Consider the following 21,383-nt stretch of genomic DNA (forward strand, 5'->3'; position numbering starts at 1 on the left):
TGCATCTATTGCAGAATTACATAACATGCAAGCCGGTATTGTTTTGAATGTCTCACGTATGGAATCTTCCTAATTTGAAAATGAGTAATTATTAGTCATTGTAATGTTGAAGAACACATATATTCTGTCTTCTTAACAACTTATTTACTTTTAAAAGTTATAGGTTTCCATAGAATTAAACTGTTTTTGCTTTTAGTATGAGAAAGTAATATATTTATTATTTTTTCAAAATATTGGTAAGTATATTGTGAAAATATTTTCTAGTCAGATAGCATTCAAGTTGATAGTCCTCTGATTAAAAAGGGGTAATTAATTCAAATTAGACGCCAACCAGTATTGATTTTTAAATAGTTACTACATAAAGAATAATATTTATTATACCAATACAGTGTAATTTTATTTCATGCAGCTTATTTTTTAAATTTAATTTTATTGTCAAAGTGATGTACAGTGGGATTACAGCATTTTTAAGGTAGTGAATACATAACTTTTCAAACTTGTTACCTCCTCCCTCATTTTCTTCAGTTTTCCTTCACCCCAATACCCCTCACAAGTTGTAATGTACATTTACAACATATTGTCTTGTGAGTATTGCTATTGCATTGGTTTGCCTTTGTCCTTTGTCTCACCGTTTTGCGGTTCCTCGTCCCTTCTCTAATAAAGGTAAATATATACACAATACACAGGCTACCATAATCAAATACAGCAGGGAATAAAGCATAGGGGAAAAAACCCCAAAGAAAATAGAAATCACATAGTACATTAAAAACAATAGCCGTAAATAATACTCTTTGTTTCCATATCTTGGAGTTCATTTTGCTCAGAATCAGCTTATATGGTTATATATACGCATAACAAAACCACTGGAAAATAATAGTTTTATGGAAACTATATCATGAAAACAACATGTTAACTGTTTTTGATGGTAAAAGTGGGGTTAGGATTGGTGAATTCGTGGTTTTAATAAAGGAATTTCAAAAGAGTTTTAAAATTATAACAGGTAAATTTTTATTTGTTAAAACTTTTAACAACTTAGCCTATTATGAAAATTTAAAATTGCCTGGGAAAATAGGATTTCATGCAAAGTAATCCATGGAGACTTAGCTGAGAGGGAGCAATGTGGGTGATGATGGCTCATTTTCACACTAAACAATCAAACCTCAGAAACCTTGCTATAAATCCTGTAGGTTTCCTTGAGAATTGTCCTTACCCAGGAAATATCTTTTTACTGTGTGAAACAAGATTGTAGTGGAATTTAAATTCAAAGTTCTTAAAAAAATGACATCAAAATTTGTGAATTGACTTTAATTACCAAACAGTAATTCTCTGAAAACTATAATTTGGTTCCAAATATTTAGGGAGAAAATGCCCTCAACAATGAAAGAAGGTATTGGGTTTACACTTTTCTGTTTGTAATACTTTACACAATGTCTTTGCACGTGAAACACTGAACCACAGAAAAAAAATATGATTCGATACTTTAAACCAATGATTTCACATTTCTTAGTAGCGCACAAAATATAATATCCTCATTAACATGAGATAGTGAAGACTTCTCTTATTACATAAGCCAAAAAGTTTTGGGATCAGAAAAGAATTGAGCAAATAGAAAAGGCAAGAAAACGCGTTCTTAGAAGCCCTAGCTAAGCATATTGGTTTCATTAATGGAGGGAGTGATTTTACAGAGCTATTTAGCTCACTACAATGCAGAACAGATTGAATGAAGACATGAAAATAAATTCCACATCCAAATAAAAGAATTTTGAAAGGAAAAACATAAAGATTTAGTGTGGGTAGAGCCAGTTAGATCAGGTTGTGTCATCTAGAGAAGTAGTTGAAGCACACTTCCTGCTCATAGAGACGTGACCCACAGCCATGTCTGACTAGCTTGCCAGCTATGAGCTGTCCATGCTCACTACAAGCCCCTTAAAAGTCTTAGAATGTATTCCTAACTACCAGTTTTATAAGTGACTTTTTGCAGTGGTTTGTGATTATTTTATTTTATATGGGATAATATTTTCTACTACCTATACGTTTTGGAAAAGAAGAAAACTAAAATTTACTACTGTAGAGGAATATGATAGAAATAGAAGACAGATTTTATGGTTGTCAAATCTCTGATGAGTACCCATATTAAAGACTTAAAGTCATATTTCTTACTATGTTAGACAGATAGGGAAAACATAAAACACCATATGATAAGGCAACTATTTGTGACTTTTAAAATGTACTTATTATGTCATGAAATTTACTTTATTAGCTAATGTTTTGGATTGAAATATGGAGGCTGATCTATTTAACAAATTTTTTTTTTAATTTTATTTTATTTTATTTGAGAACATACTGTACAGAGGGGTTACAATTACATGGGCAGGATAATGCATACATTTCTTACCAAGCATTGCAGCCTCCTCCTTTGTTTACCCTTCACCTCCCTTCCCAGCCTCCCCCCTCCCTCCGACCCAATCATACCCCCCCACCCCACCCCACCGACATTGTAAAGCTGGTTTTGACATGACATTTTGTACTTCTCATTGTTGCAACAGGTCCACCTGAATCCTTAAACGACTTGTTTGTCCCCATCTCCTCCACATGTTATACTGACATCAAATATAGTGAAAGCGGGGGTTACACTGTGGGGGAGGGACATACAAAGCAACAAAGAAATAATCTTATAAATGCGTTAGAAATACATGCATGAAAGAAACAAAAACATTAAAATACATATTTGAGGTTTCGTTTTCCTAACATCACATTATCTGACTTTTTCGGCTTGACTCATACCTATACTAGATATTGCAAATAAGGGAAACCATGGGACCTATGTTTCTTTGGGCCTGGCTTACTTCACTTAATATAATTTTTTCCAAGCCTTTCCATTTCCTAACAAATGGGGAAATGTCATTCTTTCTGATGGAGGCATAGAATTCCATTGTGTATATATACCACATCTTCTTGATCCATTCATCTACTGAGGGGCATCTGGGTTGGTTCCATGTCTTAGCTATGGTAAATAATGCTGCAATAAACATAGTTGTGCTGGTAGCTTTAGTGTGGCCTTGTTTGTGATCATTTGGGTAAATGCCCAAAAGTGGGATTGCTGGGTCATTGGGGAGTTCTATGGGGAGTCTTTTGAGGAACCTCCATACTGCTTTCCAAAGTGGTTGAACAAGTTTACATTCCCACCAACAATGAAGTAAGGTTCCTTTCTGTCCACATCCCCTCCAGCATCTGTTGTTGTTAGAGTTCTTGATTTTTGCTGTTCTAACTGGAGTGAGGTGATATCTCAATGTTGTTTTGATTTGCATTTCTTTTATGGCTAGGGATGTTGAACATTTCTTCATGTGTCTATTGGCCATCCTTCTTTCTTCTTCAGAGAAGCTTCTCTTTAAGTCTTTCGCCCACTTACTTATTGGGCAGTTGTTTCTTTGAGGATTTGTTGTTGGGTGGTTTAATTTTTTGAGTTCCAAGTATATTTTAGATATGAGACCCTTGTCCGTTGTATGGCTAGTAAAGATCTTCTCCCAGTCCGTGGGCTTTCTATTGATCTTGCTAGCTATGTCATTTGCCCTGCAGAAGCTCTGCAACCTTATACAAACCCATTTGTCCAGCCTTTCTTTGATTTGTTGTGTTTCTGGGTCTCTATTCAGAAAATTTCGGCCTGAGCCAAGGAGACCTAGGGTTTCTCCTATTCCATCCTGTAATGTTTTCAGAGTGTCTGCTTTGAGTTCAAGGTCTTTGATCCATTTGGAGTTGATTCTGGTGCAGGGTGATATATAAGGATCTAGCTTTAGTTTTCTACATGTAGTTAACCAGTTTTCCAGCACCATTTACTGAAGAGGCTGTCTGTCTTCCATTCTATTGTTTTAGCTCCCTTATCGAAGATTAGATGGCTATATGTCTGTAAGTTCATTTCTGGGTTTTCAATTCTATTCCATTGGTCCTGAGGTCTGTTCTTATGCCAATACCAAGCTGTTTTGATTACTATGGCTTTATAGTAGAGTTTGAAATTTGGTATTGATATTCCTCCAGCCGTGTTCTTTCCGTTGAGGAGCGTTTTTGCTATTCGGGGTCTTTTATTGTTCCATATGAATTTTTGGATTGCCGCTTCTATTTCCTTGAAGAATGAGGGTGGAATTTTGATAGGTATTGCGTTGAATTTGTAGATAGCCTTGGGAAGTTTTGCCATTTTCACGATGTTAATCTTTCCAATCCAGGAGCATGGGAGGTTTTGCCATTTTTTAAGTTCTGTGTTGATTTCCTTTTTCAAGATTTTAAAGTTTTCATCATAGAGGTCCTTCACTTCTTTAGTTAAGTTAATTCCTAGGTATTTTATTTTTTGTGGGGCTATTACAAATAGAGTTGCTTTCCTAACTTCAGCCACACTTTTCTCATTGTTGGCATACAGAAAAGCCATTGATTTTTGGGGGTTAATTTTATAACCTGCTACTTTGCCAAAGTTTTGAATCAGCTTGAGTAATTTGGGAGTGGAGTCTATGGGATCCTTTAAATACAAGATCATGTCATCTGCAAAGAGGGAGAGTTTTATTTCTTCTTTCCCTATTTGGATCCCCTTTATGTCTGCATCTTGTCTTATTGCTGTAGCGAGGCATTCTAATACTAGATTGAAGAGAAGTGGAGAGAGTGGGCATCCTTGTCTTGTCCCTGAGTTAAGAGAAAATGGCTTTAGTTTTTCACCATTGAGTATAATGCTGGCTGTAGGTTTGTCATATACAGCCTTTATTGTATTGAGGAATGTTCCATGGATTCCTAATTTTTTCCAAAACCTTCATCATAAAGGGGTGTTGGATCTTGTCGAATGCTTTTTCTGCGTCTATTGAGATAACCATGTGGTTCTTATTCTTGCTCCTGTTGATGTGATGAATAATATTAATTGATTTGCGTATATTGAACCAGCTTTGCATCCCTGAAATGAATCCTGTTTGATCGTGGTGTATGATTTTTTGGATGAATTGTTGAAGTCGGTTGGCCAAAATTTTGTTGAGAAGTTTTGCATCAATGTTCATCAAAGAAATGGGTCTATAGTTCTCTTTCTTTGATGAGTCCCTGCCTGGTTTTGGGATGAGGGTTATGATGGCTTCATAGAATGTGTTCGGTAGTGAGCTTTCTCTTTCAATTTCATTGAAGAGTTGGAGGAGAATTGGTGTGAGCTCTGCTTTGTAGGCCTTGTAAAATTCCGCTGTGAAACCATCTGGTCCTGGACTTTTCTTAGCTGGGAGGTCTCTTATTGCTGTTTCTATTTCAATGCTTGATATGGGCCTGTTAAGATAGTTTGCCTCATCTTGGTTTAGTTTTGGCATGTCAATATTTGCTAGGAAGAGGTCCATTTCTGTCAAGTTCTCAAACTTATTAGCATACAGTTTTGAGAAGTATTCCCTTATAATGTTCTGAATCTTGCTTGTTTCCGTGGTGATGTTTCCATTCTCATCTCTGAGTTTATTAATTTGGGTGTGTTCTCTTCTTTTTCTTTTTTTTTTTTTTTTTTTTTTAATTTTATTTTATTTTATTTGAGAACATACTGTACAGAGGGGTTACAATTACATGGGCAGGATAATGCATACATTTCTTACCAAGCATTGCAGCCTCCTCCTTTGTTTACCCTTCACCTCCCTTCCCAGGGTCCCCCTTCCCTCCCATCCAATCATACCCCCCCTCCCCCCCCCCCCACCGACATTGTAAAGCTGGTTTTGACATGACATTTTGTACTTCTCATTGTTGCAACAGGTCCACCTGAATCCTTAAACGACTTGTTTGTCCCCGTCTCCTCCACATGTTATACTGACATCAAATATAGTGAAAGCAGGGGTTACACTGTGGGGGAGGGACATACAAAGCAACAAAGAAATAATCTTATAAATGCATTAGAAACACATGCATGAAAGAAACAAAAACATTAAAATACATATTTGAGGTTTTGTTTTCCTAACATCACATTATCTGACTTTTTCTGCTTGACTCATACCTATACTAGATATTGCAAATAAGGGAAACCATGGGACCTATGTTTCTTTGGGCCTGGCTTACTTCACTTAATATAATTTTTTCCAAGCCTTTCCATTTCCTAACAAATGGGGAAATGTCATTCTTTCTGATGGAGGCATAGAATTCCATTGTGTATATATACCACATCTTCTTGATCCATTCATCTACTGAGGGGCATCTGGGTTGGTTCCATGTCTTAGCTATGGTAAATAATGCTGCAATAAACATAGTTGTGCTGGTAGCTTTAGTGTGGCCTTGTTTGTGATCATTTGGGTAAATGCCCAAAAGTGGGATTGCTGGGTGTTGGGGAGCTCTATGTGGAGTCTTTTGAGGAACCTCCATACTGCTTTCCAAAGTGGTTGAACAAGTTTACATTCCCACCAACAATGAAGTAAGGTTCCTTTCTGTCCACATCCCCTCCAGCATCTGTTGTTGTTAGAGTTCTTGATTTTTGCTGTTCTAACTGGAGTGAGGTGATATCTCAATGTTGTTTTGATTTGCATTTCTTTTATGGCTAGGGATGTTGAACATTTCTTCATGTGTCTATTGGCCATCCTTCTTTCTTCTTCAGAGAAGCTTCTCTTTAAGTCTTTCGCCCACTTACTTATTGGGCAGTTGTTTCTTTGAGGATTTGTTGTTGGGTGGTTTAATTTTTTGAGTTCCAAGTATATTTTAGATATGAGACCCTTGTCCGTTGTATGGCTAGTAAAGATCTTCTCCCAGTCCGTGGGCTTTCTATTGATCTTGCTAGCTATGTCATTTGCCCTGCAGAAGCTCTGCAACCTTATACAATCCCATTTGTCCAGCCTTTCTTTGATTTGTTGTGTTTCCGGGTCTCTATTCAGAAAATTTCGGCCTGAGCCAAGGAGACCCAGGGTTTCTCCTATTCCATCCTGTAATGTTTTCAGAGTGTCTGCTTTGAGTTCAAGGTCTTTGATCCATTTGGAGTTGATTCTGGTGCAGGGTGATATATAAGGATCTAGCTTTAGTTTTCTACATGTAGTTAACCAGTTTTGCCAGCACCATTTACTGAAGAGGCTGTCTGTCTTCCATTCTATTGTTTTAGCTCCCTTATCGAAGATTAGATGGCTATAGGTCTGTAGGTTCATTTCTGGGTTTTCAATTCTATTCCATTGGTCCTGAGGTCTGTTCTTATGCCAATACCAAGCTGTTTTGATTACTATGGCTTTATAGTAGAGTTTGAAATTTGGTATTGATATTCCTCCAGCAGTATTCTTTCCGTTGAGGAGCGTTTTTGCTATTCGGGGTCTTTTATTGTTCCATATGAATTTTTGGATTGCCTCTTCTATTTCCTTGAAGAATGAGGGTGGAATTTTGATAGGTATTGCGTTGAATTTGTAGATAGCCTTGGGCAGTATTGCCATTTTCACGATGTTAATCTTTCCAATCCAGGAGCATGGGAGGTTTTGCCATTTTTTAAGTTCTGTGTTGATTTCCTTTTTCAAGATTTTAAAGTTTTCATCATAGAGGTCCTTCACTTCTTTAGTTAAGTTAATTCCTAGGTATTTTATTTTTTGTGAGGCTATTACAAATGGAGTTGCTTTCCTAATTTCAGCCACACTTTTCTCATTGTTGGCATACAGAAAAGCCATTGATTTTTGGGGGTTAATTTTATAACCTGCTACTTTGCCAAAGTTTTGAATCAGCTTGAGTAATTTGGGAGTGGAGTCTATGGGATTCTTTAAATACAAGATCATGTCATCTGCAAAGAGGGAGAGTTTTATTTCTTCTTTCCCTATTTGGATCCCCTTTATGTCTGCATCTTGTCTTATTGCTGTAGCTAGGCATTCTAATACTAGATTGAAGAGAAGTGGAGAGAGTGGGCATCCTTGTCTTGTTCCTGAGTTAAGAGGAAATGGCTTTAGTTTTTCACCATTGAGTATAATGCTGGCTGTAGGTTTGTCATATACAGCCTTTATTGTATTGAGGAATGTTCCATGGATTCCTAATTTTTCCAAAACCTTCATCATAAAGGGGTGTTGGATCTTGTCAAATGCTTTTTCTGCGTCTATTGAGATAACCATGTGGTTCTTATTCTTGCTCCTGTTGATGTGATGAATAATATTAATTGATTTGCGTATATTGAACCAGCTTTGCATCCCTGAAATGAATCCTGTTTGATCGTGGTGTATGATTTTTTGGATGAATTGTTGAAGTCGATTGGCCAAAATTTTGTTGAGAAGTTTCGCATCAATGTTCATCAAAGAAATGGGTCTATAGTTCTCTTTCTTTGATGAGTCCCTACCTGGTTTTGGGATGAGGGTTATGATGGCTTCATAGAATGTGTTCGGTAGTGAGCTTTCTCTTTCAATTTCATTGAAGAGTTGGAGGAGAATTGGTGTGAGCTCTGCTTTGAAGGACTTGTAAAATTCCGCTGTAAAACCATCTGGTCCTGGACTTTTCTTAGCTGGGAGGTCTCTTATTGCTGTTTCTATTTCAATGCTTGATATGGGCCTGTTAAGATAGTTTACCTCATCTTGGTTTAGTTTTGGCACGTCAATATTTGCTAGGAAGAGGTCCATTTCTGTCAAGTTCTCAAACTTATTAGCATAAAGTTTTGAGAAGTATTCCCTTATAATGTTCTGAATCTTGCTTGTTTCCGTGGTGATGTTTCCATTCTCATCTCTGAGTTTATTAATTTGGGTGTGTTCTCTTCTTTTTCTGATAAGATTTGCTAAGGGTCTGTCAGTTTTGTTAAGTTTTTCGAAGAACCAACTCTTTGTTTTGTTGATTCTTTCTATAGTTTTTTTGGATTCTAATTCATTTAATTCTGATTTAATTTTGATTATTTCTTTCCGTCTACTGGATTGGGGTTTATCTTGCTGCTCTTTTTCAAGGAGGTTTAGATGTGTCATTAAATTGTTAGTTTCAGATCTCTCCAATTTGTTGATGTAGGAGCTCAGAGATATAAACTTGCCTCTGAGTACTGCCTTTGCTGTGTCCCAGAGGAGCTGGTATTTTGTGTGTTCATTTTTGTTGAATAGCATGAACTTTTGAATTTCCTTTCTAATCTCTTCCATGACCCACTCATGATTCAGCAGTGTGTTGTTCAGCCTCCATGTGATACCGGACTTTCTTTGGTGGCTTTTGGTGTTGAGTTCTAACTTTATTCCCTTGTGGTCAGAGAGAATGCAAGGTACAACTTCAATGTTTCTGAATTTAGACAAGTTTGCTTTGTGGCCTAAAATGTGGTCTATTTTAGAAAACGTTCCATGTGCTGCTGAGAAAAACGTGTATTCTGATGCTGCTGGGTGAAATGTTCGGTAAATGTCTGTTAAGTCTAGTTGATCTATGCAGCTGTTTAGATCTGCGGTTTCTCTGTTGAGTTTTTGCCGAGTTGATCTATCTAGTGGGGAGAGTGGTGTGTTAAAATCCCCAACGATTAATGTCTTTGGATCTATATGGGATTTGAGGGAAAGTAGTGTTTCTTTGATAAATTTGGGTGCTCCATTGTTTGGCGAATAGATATTTAGAATTGTAATATCCTCCTGAAGGAGAGATCCTTTAATTAGTATGTAGCGACCTTCTTTATCTCTTTTCATGAATTTTAATTTGAAGTCTATTTTATCTGATATTAGGATTGCAACTCCCGCCTGTTTATGCGGTCCGTTTGCTTGGTAGATTTTGTTCCAGCCTTTAACATTGAAAATGTGTTTGTTTTTGTGGGCAAGATGTGACTCCTGCAGGCAGCAGATAGAAGGGTCTTGTTTTTTAATCCAAGTAGAAAGTCTATGTCGCTTAATTGGAGAGTTCAGTCCGTTAACATTAAGAGATAGGACTGAGAGGTATTTGGGAGTTCCTGCCATGTTATCTACCTTCTTGGGGGCTGCGAAAACTGGGTTCTTCCTATGGTTCTTGGATTCTCAGTTTGGGTGCAGTTTCTTGGCCTTTATTGCGGTCTTGTTGGTTTTCTATGTGTAGGACATCTTTAAGAATCTTTTGTAGGGCTGGTTTGGTGGAGATGTATTGTTTCAATTTTTCTTTGCTATGGAAAGTTTTTATTTGGCCTTCAGTTATGAAGGAGAGTTTAGCTGGGTACAGTATTCTTGGTTGATAGTTGTTTGTTTTTAGGGCATGGCATACATCATTCCAGGCTCTTCTTGCTTTGATTGTCTCTGCTGAGAAATCTGAGGTGATTCTAATTGGTTTCCCTTTATAAGTGATTACCCTTTTCTCCCTGACAGCTTTAAGGATCTTTTCCTTGTTCTGAGTTGATCCTGTGTGGATTATAATGTGACGGTGGGATGTCCTATTCTGGTCTGGTCTATTTCGGGTTCTAAAGGCTTCTTGTATCTGGACAGGCCTATCTTTTTGCATGTTTGGGAAGTTCTCTGCTAGGATCCTGTTAAACAGATTTCCTAGACCATTAACTTCTGTTTCTAGGTGTTCCTCTACACCCATTATCCTTAGATTAGGCCTTCTGATGGTGTCTTCCAGGTGTTGGATAGATCTATCATATTTCTTGGACTTGTCTTGGATGGTTGTATGTTCTTTCTCTATAATATCTAGGCTGTCTTCAATCCCTGAGATTCGATCTTCTGCATGGTCTAACCTGCTGTCAAGACTCTCTACTTTGTTTTTTATCTCTTTTCCTTCTAGTTGGTCAGCTTTGATGGCTTCAAGTTCTTTGTTGAAGCTCTGTTTTAGGTCTTGTATGAATTTCTTTACTTCCTTAATTTGGTGTTCAGTGTTTGTCCTCAAATCACTTAGTTGATTGGTTATGGTTTCTTTGGGCTCCCATTCCTTCTGTTGGGTTCCATTCAGCATTCCCTTTGTGGTCTCCCTGACTTCCTTCAGCTCTTTGTTAATGGATTCCATGAATGCCTTTAGTGATCTTTGTGTGTTCTCTACCTGGTCTCTCAATTCCTGTATTACTCTTTGATTAGCTTCCTCCCGTTCGTGGGATTCCTGCAGATCTCTTTGAGTGTTCTCAGCCTGCTCACGCCATTCCTCCCTTTCTCTTTGAGTATTCTCAAGTTGTTCACGCAAATCCTGTATCAGTTTTTGAGTAGCTTCCTCACGCTTATGATATTCCTGTATAAACTTCTGGGATGCCTCCTCTCTCTTCCTATCACGCTCATACAGAGTCCTTTGTACGTTGTCAAACTTTTCATTTATCATGTTTGCCACCAGTGTTTGTAGAGCTGTTTGGGAACTCTCCTCTGGATTATTCATTATCTGTTCTAACCCCTGATTATCAGGATTGGGAATTGAGATACCCGAATTTGCCATTTTTCTTGTGTTTTTCCGGCTTACTCTGCCCATTTGAGATGAAGATAGCACCAGTTTTGTGCTAGAACACTATCTTAAGGCAACCATCAACCAAAGTTTGCATTTGTACAGTCAATAGTCTACAGATACAATCTAGTTCAACAGATACATCTATTCGACATCAAACAACTATATGTTAAAGAACTTCGAACCGCAGAGAAGAATTTGGAAAGCCAGAAATTATTAGGGTTAGGAAGAGATGTGGGTAAAAAATAGGAATAGATTGGTGTGGGGAGGCACAGGGAGAGTTAACTATGTCCTAATCACAATGCAGGAAATAGGTTGGGTAGGATGTAAGTAGAGAGAGAGAGAAAAAGAAGAAAGGGGAAGGGGAATGAAAAGAGACCAGAAAAAAAATAGAAACGTAAAAATTAATGTTATTTTAGAGATTAAAAGACCATCTATTTATAGAGGAATATGAATATGTTGAGAGAAAGGGAGGGACATAGAGGAGATGAGAAAAACTTTAAAAAAATGCTTAAAATATTGTATAGGTATAAAGTACTGCTATTAGTGAATTTAAGTCTCAGAGGTTTTGAATTGAGTAATAAGTTTGTGGATTAAGTGTGTACACAATGGGGGATAGGGTCTACTGGTTAACTACGGGTTTATCTGAGGATGTGCAGGACAAGAGTTAAATCACATAAAGATGAACAAAGAGGAAAAGATGGAAAGGATAGGAAAGTGAGAAGAAAAGATCAGAAGTTCAGTAGAGCTAGAAAAAAAAACAAAAAGATAATTAAGAATGAAAGAAAAAGAGAAAGAAGACAAGAAAAGAAAAGAAAACACACATTCACGTATTCCTAAAATAAAAATTATAAGAGGAGAAAAAAAAAAGTTAATGGAAAACAATTATTTTTTCAGAAGAGGCAAAAATTAAAGATTAATAAAAGTTTTAGAAAAGCAAAAAAAATTTTTTATATATATATAAGGTAACAAAAAACGAAAAAAAACAAAACAAGAAAAAGAAAAAAAGAAAAGAAGAAGAAGAAAAAAAAAGTTCTTTGATTTTTTTTTTTTTTTTTTTTTTTTGGGATGGGTGGGAAGAGTCCTGTATCTCCCTTTTGTCTGTAACCAGAGTCTGGTTGGAGTCTCTGGTCAGCTTGAGGTCCTGTGGCTTGATTGGTTTCTTAAGTCAGTTTGTTGGAACAGGCAGGAAAATGCTCTGCTTTACCCAAGATTTTGAGATCCCCCTCCCAGGTTAGTTTACTGGGAGGGTGATCTGCTTTGAGAATCACAAAAGAGGGGGATGCAGTGATGAGGCTAGGTTCTGGGTAGAGTTGAGGCCTTTCAACGAACAGTAGCTTTTCCCTGGGGCTATTTTGTGAAAAAAAACTCACAGCACCCGGCCTGGAGCCATTCTCAGGGTTTCTGTTTTTCAATTGATTGTGGTGGCTGCTAGAGGGAGGGGCAGCCTCTGGCTCTGGCCACCCAGCGAGGAGAGCCACTCCAGTGGCTGGTGCCTGAGCTGGGCGACCCCACCCTGGATGGAACTGAGTCTGTGAGGTCACCTCGCCGCCAAGTTCCTGTGACCTGCCAAATGACTAGCTCTATTCCAAGGCCTGAGCTGGAGCTAGCCGCTCCTCCAAGCTTTGTCGGTATCCAAGATGGAGATCACCAGTGCTGGGGGGGGAGGGGTGGCCTTCCCTCCTCTGCTCCCAGAGGAGTGAGGAAGTGGGGCTTCTACTCACGCGGAGTCTTGGATCTCGGGTCGTCTCTGGTCTGCAAAGTGCAGGATGAAGTTGTCCGCTCCTTGTCGGTTCTTGCTGGTGTTGAGTAGAATCCGCTCGTCCGCTGCGTCTGGCTCCTTCGTCCCGGACTGCGTCTCAGGTATGCCTCCGCGGCGGTGGTCGCCGCTGCGACCCTGCCGCCGCAGCAGCAGCTGCTCAGATGTGTCTGCTTGGCTTCCCCTCTCTTGACTAACTCTCTGTCCTGTGATGGCACACTTGGTGTGATTCTCTGGCTTGGGACTGTTCACTGGAACTCTGAAACTGTTTTCTATGCAAGAGCTTGTTCAGATTCCAGCTTCTCCTCCGCCATCTTCCCGGAACTCCATTCTCTTCTTTTTCTGATAAGATTTGCTAAGGGTCTGTCAATTTTGTTAAGTTTTTCGAAGAACCAACTCTTTTTTTTGTTGATTCTTTCTATAGTTTTTTTGGATTCTAATTCATTTAATTCTGATTTAATTTTTATTATTTCTTTCCGTCTACTGGATTGGGGTTTATCTTGCTGCTCTTTTTCAAGGAGGTTTAGATGTGTCATTAAATTGTTGGTTTCAGAACTCTCCAATTTGTTGATGTAGGAGCTCAGAGCTATAAACTTGCCTCTGAGTACTGCCTTTGCTGTGTCCCAGAGGAGCTGGTATTTTGTGTGTTCATTTTTGTTGAATAGCATGAAAATTTGAATTTCCTTTCTAATCTCTTCGATGACCCACTCATGATTCAGCAGTGTGTTGTTCAGCCTCCATGTGATACCGGACTTTCTTTGGTGGCTTTTGGTGTTGAGTTCTAACTTTATTCCCTTGTGGTCAGAGAGAATGCAAGGTATAACTTCAATGTTTCTGAATTTAGACAAGTTTGCTTTGTGGCCTAAAATGTGGTCTATTTTAGAAAACGTTCCATGTGCTGCTGAGAAAAACGTGTATTCTGATGCTGCTGGGTGAAATGTTCGGTAAATGTCTGTTAAGTCTAGTTGATCTATGCAGCTGTTTAGATCTGCGGTTTCTCTGTTGAGTTTTTGCCGAGTTGATCTATCTAGTGGGGAGAGTGGTGTGTTAAAATCCCCAACAATTAATGTCTTTGGATCTATATGGGATTTGAGGGAAAGTAGTGTTTCTTTGATAAATTTGGGTGCTCCATTGTTTGGCGAATAGATATTTAGAATTGTAATATCCTCCTGAAGGAGAGATCCTTTAATTAGTATGTAGCGACCTTCTTTATCTCTTTCCACGAATTTTAAATTGAAGTCTATTTTATCTGATATTAGGATTGCAACTCCCGCCTGTTTATGCGGTCCATTTGCTTGGTAGATTTTGTTCCAGCCTTTAACATTGAAAATGTGTTTGTTTTTATGGGCAAGATGTGACTCCTGTAGGCAGCAGATAGAAGGGTCTTGTTTTTTAATCCAAGTAGAAAGTCTATGTCGCTTAATTGGAGAGTTCAGTCCGTTAACATTAAGAGATAGGACTGAGAGGTATTTGGGAGTTCCTGCCATGTTATCTACCTTCTTGGGGGCTGCGAAAACTGGGTTCTTCCTATGGTTCTTGGATTCTCAGTTTGGGTGCAGTTTCTTGGCCTTTATTGCGGTCTTGTTGGTTTTCTATGTGTAGGACATCTTTAAGGATCTTTTGTAGGGCTGGTTTGGTGGAGATGTATTGTTTCAATTTTTCTTTGCTATGGAAGATTTTTATTTGGCCTTCAGTTATGAAGGAGAGTTTAGCTGGGTACAGTATTCTTGGTTGATAGTTGTTTGTTTTTAGGGCATGGCATACATCATTCCAGGCTCTTCTTGCTTTGATTGTCTCTGCTGAGAAATCTGAGGTGATTCTAATTGGTTTCCCTTTATAAGTGATTACCCTTTTCTCTCTGACAGCTTTAAGGATCTTTTCCTTGTTCTGAGTTGATCCTGTGTGGATTATAATGTGACGGTGGGATGTCCTATTCTGGTCTGGTCTATTTGGGGTTCTAAAGGCTTCTTGTATCTGGACAGGCCTATCTTTTTGCATGTTTGGGAAGTTCTCTGCTAGGATCCTGTTAAACAGATTTCCTAGACCATTAACTTCTGTTTCTAGGTGCTCCTCTACACCCATTATCCTTAGATTAGGCCTTCTGATGGTGTCTTCCAGGTGTTGGATAGATCTATCATATTTCTTGGACTTGTCTTGGATGGTTGTATGTTCTTTCTCTATAATATCTAGGCTGTCTTCAATCCCTGAGATTCGATCTTCTGCATGGTCTAACCTGCTGTCAAGACTCTCTACTTTGTTTTTTATCTCTTTTCCTTCTAGTTGGTCAGCTTTGATGGCTTCAAGTTCTTTGTTGAAGCTCTGTTTTAGGTCGTGTATGAATTTCTTTACTTCCTTAATTTGGTGTTCAGTGTTTGTCCTCAAATCACTTAGTTGATTGGTTATGGTTTCTTTGGGCTCCCATTCCTTCTGTTGGGTTCCATTCAGCATTCCCTTTGTGGTCTCCCTGACTTCCTTCAGCTCTTTGTTAATGGATTCCATGAATGCCTTTAGTGATCTTTGTGTGTTCTCTACCTGGTCTCTCAATTCCTGTATTACTCTTTGATTAGCTTCCTCCCGTTCGTTGGATTCCTGCAGATCTCTTTGAGTGTTCTCAGCCTGCTCACGCCATTCCTCTCTTTCTCTTTGAGTATTCTCAAGTTGTTCACGCAAATCCTGTATCAGTTTTTGAGTAGCTTCCTCACGCTTATGATATTCCTGTATAAACTTCTGGGATGCCTCCTCTCTCTTCCTATCACGCTCATACAGAGTCCTTTGTACGTTGTCAAACTTTTCATTTATCATGTTTGCCAGCAGTGTTTGTAGAGCTGTTTGGGAACTCTCCTCTGGATTATTCATTATCTGTTCTAACCCCTGATTATCAGGATTGGGAATTGAGATGCCCGAATTTGCCATTTTTCTTGTGTTTTTCCGGCTTACTCTGCCCATTTGAAATGAAGATAGCACCAGTTTTGTGCTAGAACACTATCTTAAGGCAACCATCAACCAAAGTTTGCATTTGTACAGTCAATAGTCTACAGATACAATCTAGTTCAACAGATACATCTATTCGACATCAAACAACTATATGTTAAAGGACTTCGAACCGCAGAGAAGAATTTGGAAAACCAGAAATTATTAGGGTTAGGGAGAGATGTGGGTAAAAAATAGGAATAGATTGGTGTGGGGAGGCACAGGGAGAGTTAACTATGTCCTAATCACAATGCAGGAAATAGGTTGGGTAGGATGTAAGTAGAGAGAGAGAGAAAAAGAAGAAAGGGAAAGGGGAATGAAAAGAGACCAGAAAATAAAATAGAAACGTAAAAATTAATATTATTTTAGAGATTAAAAGACCATCTATTTATAGAGGAATATGAATATGTTGAGAGAAAGGGAGGGACATAGAGGAGATGAGAAAAACTTTTAAAAAATGCTTAAAATATTATATAGGTATAAAGAGGTAGTACTGCTATTAATGAATTTAAGTCTCAGAGGTTTTGAATTGAGTAATAAGTTTGTGGATTAAGTGTGTACACAATGGGGGATAGGGTCTACTGGTTAACTACGGGTTTATCTGAGGATGTGCAGGACAAGAGTTAAGTCACATACAGATGAACAAAGAGGAAAAGATGGAAAGGATAGGAAAGTGAGAAGAAAAGATCAGAAGTTCAGTAGAGCTAGAAAAAAAACAAAAAGATAATTAAGAATGAAAGAAAAAGAGAAAGAAGACAAGAAAAGAAAAGAAAACACACATTCACGTATTCCTAAAATAAAAATTATAAGAGGAGAAAAAAAAAAAAAAGTTAATGGAAAACAATTATTTTTTCAGAAGAGGCAAAAATTAAAGATTAATAAAAGTTTTAGAAAAGCAAAAAAAAATTTTATATATATATATAAGGTAACAAAAAATGAAAAAAAAAACAAAACAAGGAAAAGAAAAAAAAAAAAGAAGAAGAAGAAAAAAAAAAAGTTCTTTGATTTTTTTTTTTTTTTTTTTGGGAGGGGTGGGAAGAGTCCTGTATCTCCCTTTTGTCTGTAACCAGAGTCTGGTTGGAGTCTCTGGTCAGCTTGAGGTCCTGTGGCTTGATTGGTTTCTTAAGTCAGTTTGTTGGAACAAGCAGAAAAATGCTCTGCTTTACCCAAGTTTTTGAGATCCCCCTCCCAGGTTAGTTTACTGGGAGGGTGATCTGCTTTGAGAATCACAAAAGAGGGGGATGCAGTGATGAGGCTAGGTTCTGGGTAGAGTTGAGGCCTTTCAAAGAACAGTAGCTTTTCCCTGGGGCTATTTTGTGAAAAAAAACTCACAGCACCCAGCCTGGAGCCATTCTCAGGGTTTCTGTTTTTCAATTGATTGTGGTGCCTGCTAGAGGGCGGGGCAGCTCTGGTTACCCGGTGAGGAGAGCCACTCCAATGGCTGGCGCCTGACCTGGGTGACTTTTCTCTGGATGGAACTGAGTCTGTGAGGTCACTTCGCCGTTAAGTTCTTGTGACCTGCTAAATGACTCGTTTTATTCCAAGGCCTGAGCTGGAGCTAGCCGCTCCTCCGAGCTTTGTCGGTATCCAAGATGGAGATCACCGGTGCTGGTGGGGGAGGGGTGGCCTTCCCTCCTCTGCTCCCAGAGGAGTGAGGAAGTGGGGCTTCTACTCACGCGGAGTCTTGGATCCCGGGTCGTCTCTGGTCTGCAAAGTGCAGGATGAAGTTGTCCGCTCCTTGTCGGTTCTTGCTGGTGTTGAGTAGAATCCGCTCGTCCGCTGCGTCTGGCTCCTTCGTCCCCGACTGCATCTCAGGTATGCCTCCGCAGCGGTGGTCGCTGCTGCGACCCTGCCGCCGCAGCGGCAGCTGCTCAGATGTGTCTGCTTGGCTTCCCCTCTCTTGACTAACTCTCTGTCCTGTGATGGCACACTTGGTGTGATTCTCTGGCTTGGGACTGTTCACTGGAACTCTGAAACTGTTTTCTATGCAAGAGCTTGTTCAGATTCCAGCTTCTCCTCCGCCATCTTCCCGGAACTCTATTTAACAAATTTTTGAAGTCACCTAATGAAAAACACAAATGGTTTTGGGTGGGGGTAATATTTCTACACTTTAATGAATGGTTGAACCTGTTTGGCATTAGTGCTGAGTAAATAAATCAACTCTATTTTAACTTGCTCCCTACACTTGAAAAACTACTAACGTCACTAAATATCATCTACTTGTTAAGTGTTATTTGGCAAATGTGATTTTAAAAAGTTTATTTGAAAAAGAACATATTTTCAGGAGATGAAATGTAGGTAATCATTTGTTTGACAATGACAAAATTTCTATACTACAGAACCAAGTTTATGGAATACCAGTGTTTTGAAGCACTAAGGATCTTCTCAATTAATGTTTTTCTGAATTATATTTGACCTCTATGTAAAGCATTCCTAGCATTTGTAGACCAATTATGGATCTATTGTTCCAGGAACTCTTTTTTGGCCTGCTGATGCTGGTCTGAAATCATTAATCATTAGGAGAGGGGTATTACACATAATCTCGTGACATTTGTGGTCCTGTTCAATCATATGTGATGGTCATCTGAAAATTGAAAGTTTGTACTACTGTACTTTCACATTTTGTGATTTCATCTTGCATTTTAAGTTGCCTTTCATTTCCCAATTACTTACTGCTAATTCCTGCATTTCAAAGAATTGGGGCCCTGAAATATAGGAAATGAGAATTTGAGATGGGTCTTCAATTACTTTCTGTTGGCATGTTGCATGGGCCTAGGTAAGAACTCTAGCCCTAGTTATCTGATGATGCAGATAACTGGGACCTGGGATCCTAGGACCCATGGATCCTGTGGAAGAATAATACCTTTTATACATCATATCAGCAAAATTTGAGTATAATCAGTAGGAATACTTCAGAAATATGGAAAAAAAAAACAGTTTGGGACCAGCAAGTTAAAACAATAAACAGAGCAGCAGAGTAAAATCCCTTATAGATTAGAGGAAAACAACATTGTTTTTTTACCATGTGAATTCAGAAGACCAAGAACACTTAGAAGGTATCACAAGTTTATACTGAAAACATTGCATTGATACTTTTTATATTCTATTATATATTCTAATCCTGATTATTTATATTCCAATCTATTTATTGGAATAAATATAAATTGATTTGTCAAATTATCAATTAATTCTAATAAGATTCACTGTGTGACATATAAAATCAGCACATATAAATATAAAACATATAATTATATATAATGTAAGAAAATGTTTTGCATTGTTCTGTTGTGGTAAGTGTATCAAAGGCAACTGTTTTAAAGTATTATTCCATTACCTCTACCTCAGTGTTTGGTAGAATTAGAGCTAAAGCTTTACCATTCAGAGATATACAGCCTAGAGGCAAGAGGAAACACTGTGATTAAAACATTACAAATTTAAGGCCTAATAACGAGGAGAAACATATGGACTTCTCCTGGAGCTATGGAATATATTTGGTGATAGAAAATCAATGGTGTAAGTTCCTGCCTGATTGGATGGTAGACATGCCAAGACATTAGGTAATCATACATATGAACATTTTTTCCCGTTCTTGGCTTTAGCTACTTTTGAAATGAAAAGGTGTAATAAACAATTATATTTTGAAAAAATACCTTCTGTCTGAACAGTTCTGTCTGAACTGTTCGTCTCTCTATGATCCCTTGTAACTAAGATTAGTTTTGCTCCAATAAGTCATTCTATGCTGACAGGGTAAGATATTCTGGTTGGTCTGTTCCTACATGGAGCAAGGGTAAAGGGTCAAGGACACATTTGTGCCAGTAAGACTTCATTTGGGAAATTTTAAGCTGGAGAAGTTTAGAAGTAGCTATTAAGCAAGGCTTACTTTGAATCCATTAGCTCCACAAAGCTAAATCAGTTAATTAATAAGTACTTGAAAAGTCATCACCTTTGAACCTAGCTATAAAGTATTATCAAAGTATTATCAAATTTCAAATGAAAAAGACTTAAAATAGTCATAGAAAAAAATTGCAAATGTGAGCAATCAAACAAGCAATATAAGTTTTTTTTTCCACCATAAACAGAATTTTACAGAAATAAGATAAATGGCAATTTTGGGAACAATAAGGTTTCCTTGTTACAAATAGGCAACCAAGGATATATGCCTGTCTTAAGATTGCATCATTAATTACTTAAATTTACAGGATACTACTTGGTTCAGCATCACGTCTACCTGAATTACAATACAAAGATTTACATGGCTCTTGCACAAGGATGATATGAAAATTTGGGAAGTATTGAATATTTTTCATTCTTCAGATGCAAGAATGAAAAGCAGTTATTAAAATGTTGATTACAAATATACAAGTGTAATAATACATGTAATTCATAGAAACAAAAGTTAGTTTGACATCATTCAAACTTCACCTTTTTAAAAAGGCCTTTACATAGCATAACGTTTATAAAACTTTTGAAATAACATAACATTGTCATTTTATCCCAAAGAAATAAAATTATATAAGGACCTAGGAATTAAAGGAATCTTAAACTGTTTCTATATCGAATGCAATCTGAAAGGACACATTTATTAATGAATCTATATATTATAAAACAATTTCGAATTCAAAGTATTATATCTAGGAGAGAATGAAATAGATTATGGTCATTATACAAACAGAATACTAAATATTTTAAAATATACTTTTTTAAGACAAGCACCAGAAATATCTTTAGTTTCTGCACTACTCATTTCAACAGATCAGTTAAAATTATTTCTTATTAAAAAATCACAAACTCTACAGAAATCATTATAGATGTATACAAACAACTCAAGTATATTTTGACATCAAAGTCAGGCAATTCATTTGGAAGAATATCATGGAATCCAAGAATTTTTAAAGTAAGATATTGCTGTTGCTTTGTATTGTGAAAATATTTTGTATGGACACATAGGATGGACTGGAAATTTTGAAATTTAAGAAACTTAACCGAACCATTAGGACTGAGGAGAACAATTTGTACAGCTTTCCAAAACTTCAAAGAGGTAGTGATACATATTTATCCTTTTGGCAATATCAAATGCAGTTTCTTCCAAGTTGTGCTTCAGACCTGGTTTGATATAATGATTCACCATAAAGAGATCCAGCGTATCTTTGCTATATCTATTCCCAGCAGCAAGATGCAAGGGGGTCAAGAGGCCTTTAGTTTGGCCATTGGTATCTGCATCATGATGAAATAAAGAAGCCACTCTGGTATTATTCCATGTATAAGTACTGTGCATGGGTGTCCAGCCATTCACAGTTATTACATGAATATCTGCCTTGAGCCACCAACTCATGGACAATGTCTAAGTTTCCACTGTAGGCTTCTCGATGTAGAGGGGTATACTCATTGTCAT

At 37.7% G+C, this 21,383-nt stretch overlaps 1 pseudogene; it reads left to right on the forward strand.

Annotated features, from left to right (window-relative positions):
• The first annotated feature begins 20,198 nt into the window (after nucleotides 1-20,198).
• On the forward strand, nucleotides 20,199-20,295 carry LOC122112314 (annotated as a pseudogene).
• Nucleotides 20,296-21,383: the final 1,088 nt, after the last annotated feature.

The sequence above is a fragment of the Dipodomys spectabilis genome, unplaced genomic scaffold (genome assembly GCF_019054845.1).
Source record: "Dipodomys spectabilis isolate Male_0828 unplaced genomic scaffold, ASM1905484v1 ptg000093l, whole genome shotgun sequence".
Classification (NCBI taxonomy): domain Eukaryota; kingdom Metazoa; phylum Chordata; class Mammalia; order Rodentia; family Heteromyidae; genus Dipodomys; species Dipodomys spectabilis.